Source organism: Neofelis nebulosa, chromosome 17 (genome assembly GCF_028018385.1).
Source record: "Neofelis nebulosa isolate mNeoNeb1 chromosome 17, mNeoNeb1.pri, whole genome shotgun sequence".
Lineage (NCBI taxonomy): Eukaryota > Metazoa > Chordata > Mammalia > Carnivora > Felidae > Neofelis > Neofelis nebulosa.
Window position 1 is genome coordinate 23,409,560 of NC_080798.1, and position 6,576 is coordinate 23,416,135.

Below are 6,576 nucleotides of genomic sequence, written 5' to 3' on the forward strand. Positions count from 1 at the left end.
CACACATAGTGGCAGACACAGGTGCCTGCTTCTGGTAGCACCTTGTTTCAGCCTGCCTCCCTGCTCCTGCGCCAGTTGGGTTACCTGCAGGAAAAGAACACTGGCCTGTATCTTCCTGGACTTTGCCCGGCATGTGGCAGGTGCTCAATGTGCGCTGGATGGCAGAGGGATGAGGCACAGCTCCTGGCAGATTTCTCAAAGGAATGTCTGTCTTTCCTGGTTTCATCCTGGACAGCAGCCCCTCCTCACTGTTAGGCTCCAGTAGGTACAGGACCAGGGTCAGGGGAACAGGCTCAAGCTCCGAGTTTAACATCATCTTTGGCTTCAGAGCCACAGAGCATCTGGTCTGGATGGCCCTGGAGGTCAGCCGTCCCTTGCTGGGGTGCACCTGGGCAAATGTGTGGGTCCAGAAGAGATGGGACCACCAGGCAGGGGCCCCCACCCTGGCCTGAGCATACTGGACCCTGGCCTTCTAGGCTCCTGGTCCCTCGGTGCTGATGCCTGGGTCTGGGAGAGTCTCTTCTGCACCGCCGTGACCTTCACGCCTGACTTGCCCCTTTAGAGTTCCTCCCGCCCGTAGACTGGCAGCTGCCAGAGCTGCTCGGTTTGTGAAATGTCAGTGGTTTAATATCAATTCTGGAGATTTTATTGCCTTTCCCCCCTGTTTTCCAATGGGATTTTGATCCAATCAAGGCCGATCCAGAGTGACGGCAGATTTGTGTTCCCGTCCGAAGTTGACAAAAGGTCACTCTGCCTGGGGAGCCAGGGGCTGCCTTGGCTTTGCATGCATGTGATTGCTCTCTCGTCCTCTGGGCTCTGGAGTCAGACCACGGCTTTCCTCCAGGAGAGCTGTTTCAGGTGGGTATGGTTCCTGCTCCCCCCAGGGCCTGTTGACTGGACCCAGGCACCTGGGGATTTAAACTCGGGCAGTAGCCAGCCACAAAATGCCTTCGTTTTGTTTACAAAACGTCTTTGATGCTTCAGACCTAAATTAATTTTTCACAGTAATGTTTCGAAATGTCATTTTTCCCTTTCCAAGGGCGGAAAAATGCTGTTGAATAAGTTTCTCTGTTTGGGAAGAGGTGTGAGGCTGGGGAGAGACCAGGCCCCCAGCCACACTGGCCTGTGCCCTGTTCCTCCTCTCTCTGCTAAACTCCCTGCTGTCCCCAGAGAACAGGACACCAGTCCTGCTCATTTCAGGTCAGGGAGCTGGCAAGGGTGCAGAACGGGTGTGAATTTTTGTCAAGTTCTGATCTTGCTCTGTGGCACTTTAGAGAAGTGGCAGAGTTTCAACCCAGCCTGGCAAGCCTTTTGAGAGTGCCTGGTGGGTGTGTGGCTCACAGTGGGCTCTGCAGGTGGGTCAGGAAGGGCAAGCCTGGACAAGGAAGAGGAGACTCTGGTGGGCTCCGTGCTTGTGGAGCTCCCGGTGGGGGTCCTTGAGAGCACTGGCCCCACAGGATGGCAGCACTGCGGCCTGTGCCCAGGCATGGCTCCTGGAACCCCCAGCTGGGGACAGGTGGGAGGAGACCATGGTGGCCAAGTTGAGGGGAAGGAGGGGCAGTGGGCGGTACATTTGTGCAAGGTGACAGAGCTTAGGGTGACAGCTGGGGTGCTTCATGGTGAGAGTGGCAGAGTGCATGTGGAGTAAACCAAAGGGGCATGGCTCTCCACACTCCTGCATCCCCATCTCTGGACAGGGGAGGGGCTGGGAGGGTGGCACCCTTGGGGCCTGCCGTCAGGCATTGCCATCCTCTGTCACTGTGTGGTTTGCACACACGTCCTGCAGCAAGCAGCCTGTCCCCTCAAAGACTATCTGGTGTAGGCACACTCTCCAAATGAGCCCAGCCTTCTACCGAATCCCTTTTTCCAGGACCTGGGGTCCCAGGGGTGTGACCTCAGGGCAAAGGAGGTGGGCACCTGCAGTGTTTATGTGCACTGACAACACATTTGCAGGGAGGATGTGTGTGTGTGTGTGTGTGTGTGTGTGTGTGTGCGGAGACAGCATTTGCTTGCAGGGACAACTGGTGTGGCAGACAGCATAGATGTGTGTAAATGGTGTGCATATGCCCAGTGTGTGCACAAATGGTGTGTATGCATGTGGAGTGTGTGCGTGCAGGCTGGTGTGTCACACACAAAGGCTGGGTGGCAAGTTGCAGCCAGGTGGCTGTCTGGGCCTCCTGCTTGCCTCCTGTGGGCATGAAATGGGAAGCAGGAGACCCAGATTTTCCCACCCTCTTCAATGTCTCCTTCTCCCCTTTCCTCTCCCCCTCCTCCTCTCCTCCTCCATCCTCCTTCGTCCTCCTCCCTCCCCCTTCCTCCTTCCTCTCCCCCATCCCTCCGTCCTCCTCCCTCTCCCCATCCCTCCCTCCACTCCTCCTCCCTCCTCCTCCCTCTCCCCATCCCTCCTTCTACTCCTCCTCCCTCCTCTTCCCTCTCCCCCACCCTTCCCTTCTCCTGCCTGGCTGCTCTCGGTGGGCGAGTGGATGGGGACTCTGGGCAGGCTGCAGTCCAATACCTCTCTTCAAGGTGCGAGGTCTGAGGCTATCCGGGGCCCAGGCAGAACTGCAAAGGGCAAAGGGACTGGTGGGGATCACTGGGGAGGGGGGAGGACTGGGGCAACTGGTGCTCTCATGCCCCACTTAGAGGTGGCCCGATGCTCCAGTGTTTCTAGTGAAGGTGGAAATCCAGGTTTCTATGCAGGATCTAATTTTTAAATGTTGGTTCTACCACAAAAATAAACCTCCGGGATCTGCAGCCTACACTCTAGCCCAGGGGTCCTGTTTGCCTCGTGGGTTTAGCATGCTGGGGCCTCCGGGCCTCACCTCTTACCAGCCCCAGCCCAGCTGCAGCTGTCCTGGCAGGAGTCTGGTGGAGCCCTCTCCCTCTCCCAGCCAAGCCTTATCTGAAGCCAGTGGAGACATGGACAGAGGATTGGGCAGCTCCCTTGTGCACCCTTTAGGGATACTTGTGAGACTAGAGCTTCCTATGAGATATGGCCCTGTGGAGTTTTCAGACTCACCTGAGTTTTCCATCCATTTCAAGTTTGGGTGAGGATGCTGTTCCTGAATCTGGCTCCTCCACCCCCACCCCCACCCCCACCCCAGTCCTAGATCTCTCACCTGCACTGGCTTTGGAGGGCTGGGGCCTGGTGCTGGTGCCAGCCAGGATCCACACCCTGTCACCCTCACAGCCTCCTTGTGTCTAGAGTTCCTCTCCCTTTTACAGGTGAGGAGGCTGGGCTCACACACAGGAAGAAGGTGCTGGGCCATAGGTCCTGCCTTGCCTGCTTTGTCCCTCCCTTCTGGGCTTAAGAGCCCCAGGCTGGGGAGAATGAGGGCTTGTGTCATTCCAGGCCTTCTTGCAGAGGCTGACAGAGACCACCACCTACCTTTCTCTCCCCTTCCTCTGGGGCAGGTCTGTGTCTGTGTCCTCACTGTCCAGTCCTCCTCAGGCTGGACCAGCACTCCATGCCTTTACTGCAATGGCTCCCAGTGAGATACCTCAGTGCCTCAATGTTCTCAAGTGTAAGGGACACTTTTTAGTCCATATCTTGACCTTCTACACATTCTCTTCTTCCTGAAGCTCTAGCCTTGGCTTTTGTGACCGCAGCTCTTGGTTTCCCTCTTCCTGCACTGGCTGTCTTACCTGTCTACTGGCTGTGTTACCTGTCTTATAGGGGGCTGGCTGTCTTTGCCGAGCCACTGGGCATTGGAGGCCTGGCAGCTTGGGCCCAGGCCCTCTTCTCTGCTTCCACAGATGGAGGTGGTCCTCTGTGTGCACTTCCGCATACATGTCACAAGGGAACCTGGCCAGCCTGACTCTCTCCAAAGCCTGGTCCTCTATGAACCTGGTAGTTATCTCTGGCTTAGTAACTAGCCTGACCCTCCCTATAGCCTGGCAGGAGGGGTTTCAATACATTTCTCTCCGCTGCTCCCAGGGTGGGAGCAGCTTGTGATTTGACCTTTGGGATATCTCTCAGATTTATCCATTTCTCTTCATCTCATGAACCACCATCCCGACCTGGCCCCTGCCACCTCTTCCTGGATGATGCCGAGTTGTCCCATGGCCCCAGCACCTAGCACTTGCCTCCCACTTGGGAGAAGCCCTGTGAAAAGTTACTGGGGCTGTGTGCTGGAGGGCAGTCCTTCTGGTGCTCCCCTGGGGGTCTGTGGCTTCTGACCTCCGTCAGATGTGTCATCACTCAGGAACAAGAGTGACGTCCAGTGGGCTTTACTCTCTGCATAATCTTCATTGCCCTGCATTGTGTATCTACCCAGCGCCCAGCAGAGAGTAACCTGCAGTAAGCATTTCTTGAACAAACAAATGAGTGAAGGCATAAATGTGTTTACGCCCCAGGAGAGAGTTACTAGTGTCATTCCCATCTTGCAGATGAAAGTCTGAGCTCTGGAGCAGTTTAGTGACACAGTCAGAGGACACAGTCCTGGTTCTAGGTGGAGCCAGGGTGAAGCCTGTTCCACCAGCCAGCAGAGGCCACCAGGACTCGTCACTCGGTTGGGTGGGGGGGCCCTCAGTCCCTCCCACCTTCCTTCCCTGTCGGGGGATCTCCCTTTGTAGCATCTCAAATTGGGAGCTGTGTAGACACAGCTACTGGGTTAGTCAGTGCAGACTCTAGTGAGCAACTGGGTAATTATTTCCAAAAATATTGACTTGTAATGTGAAGCAAGCTCTTCTCCATGCCACCCGTCAGCAGAAAATTGCCTTTGGTATTAACATTTCAAGAACCGCATAATGTGAATTGATGTAAATGCATAATTAGATATAATAGCCTGGGAAAATTCACTCTTATTTATAAAATTGGGCTTGTTAAATTAAAATGGGAGCTAACGATTTCCATCTCACTCTTAAAACATGTCCGAGGCTTTGTCGCCTTGCTTTGCACAAGCCCTCTATCAGTAGGTGCCTGGGTATATCGACAGCTTTAGGGAGACTCTGGAGAGGGGACACCCTCTGAGGAGGCAGGGACACCACCTGTCCAAAAGGTGGCTCCCTAGTATCATAAACGGGCCTCTCAAAAACATTTTAATCAACATGCAACAAATGACAATCCCTGAGGAAAGATGGCTGGGTGACAATTTCCTCAGCCCTCATTCTTCTTGTAGAATGGGGAGCCAGCCCCCCTGCTGCACCCCAAATCTGAGGCTATTGTGAGGGGTGGGGACAATGCTGTGTGCAGGCACAGTGGAGTGCAGGAATGTGCTCTACAAATGCTAAGAATGTGCAGAGGGCAGCGAGGAAAGAAGACCTCATCATTGTCATCACTATCAATACTTTTTCATTCATTCAACAAGCACCCATTAAGCATTCTACCCATGCCAGATCCTGTGCTTGGTATGGGGTGTACAGAGTTGGAGAAGATATGATTTCTGATCTTTTGGAGCTCACCATTTATCTGGGAAGACAGGAATTTAAACATGTCTTCATTTTGGTTGCAAGTGACAGAAAAACAATTCACACTACCTGAAACAAACAAAAAAGAGGTCTGTTGATTCACAGAACTGGAATAGATTTCAGGCAGAGCTTCATCCAGGAACTCTTGTTCTGTTTCTCTCCCTAGGCTCTTTCTTTGCATGTTAGCCTCATTTTCTCTACTCTTTAAGTTTCCACCCCCAGTCCCCACATTGTGGAGGAAGGTGATACTGGCTTGCTGTTCACATTTATAGTTAATAATTTTTTCTAAAAGTTTATTTACTTATTTTGAGAGAGAGAGAGAGAGAGAGAGAGAGAGAGCAAGTGGTGGAGGGGAAGATAGAAAGGGAGTGAGAGAATCCAAAGCAGGCTCCCCACTGTTAGTGTTCAGAACCAGATGCAGGGCTCAAACTCTACCTTCTGAGCCAACAGGGCCATGAATAGCTGATCTTTAAGGGAAAAGCCTACAACTCTTTCCAAATGGAGATAACTCCTCCCCCCACACCCTATTCTTCTGGAGTGAGTGGGGCGACCATTCCCTGCTTCAGAGATGTAAATGTGACCCAGATCTTGCCAGTCAGAGCACTCTGAGCCCTGTCCATGGTAATAGACTCAGAGATCCACAGGGCCCTGGCTGGACGTCATGTCCATGTCATAATGAGGAGTCTGGCCACAGCCATCAGGAAGGCAGCACTCCCTGGTCACCACAGTGCTGGGCTGTGAGGATGGCCAGAGCCACCTTTGCATCCTTGGGGGAGAAGCCAGAGCTGACCCATAGAAAGATCATCTTATGATGTTATTGATGTCCCTGGTTCAGCCATGCCTGGAGAGAGGTGCACCCCCATAGTCCTCACTTCCCTAGCCAGTACCTTCCCATTTTGTTTTCATATCCAGGACCCCAGTGTCTGTCCATTAAGACTGGAAGAGTGCTGGGAGTATCTGTCCCGGTCTTTATCCCTGACTAAAAATCACTCCCTGAATAGTGGTCCATAGCTGGTTTTTATAAGGCTCAGCCCCCTTCTAGAAGCTCTCCCTGAAGTGCTCATGGTTTCTTCTTCCAACCCTGTTGGCACATTGTGTGTCCCTCTTCTGTGACACGGACTGTGACCTCCTGGGAGGGTAGGTCCCAGTGCTCTGCCACTGAGCCTT

The 6,576-nt window shown here is 53.4% G+C and overlaps 1 long non-coding RNA gene across 1 annotated transcript; it reads right to left on the bottom strand.

Annotated features, from left to right (window-relative positions):
- Nucleotides 1–5,388: 5,388 nt before the first annotated feature.
- LOC131499651 (uncharacterized) lies at nucleotides 5,389–6,047 on the bottom strand. The gene is made up of 2 exons (XR_009255995.1): nucleotides 5,845–6,047; nucleotides 5,389–5,478 (listed from the first exon to the last, which is right to left on the bottom strand). It is a non-coding gene; the product is annotated as an uncharacterized LOC131499651 (long non-coding RNA).
- Nucleotides 6,048–6,576: the final 529 nt, after the last annotated feature.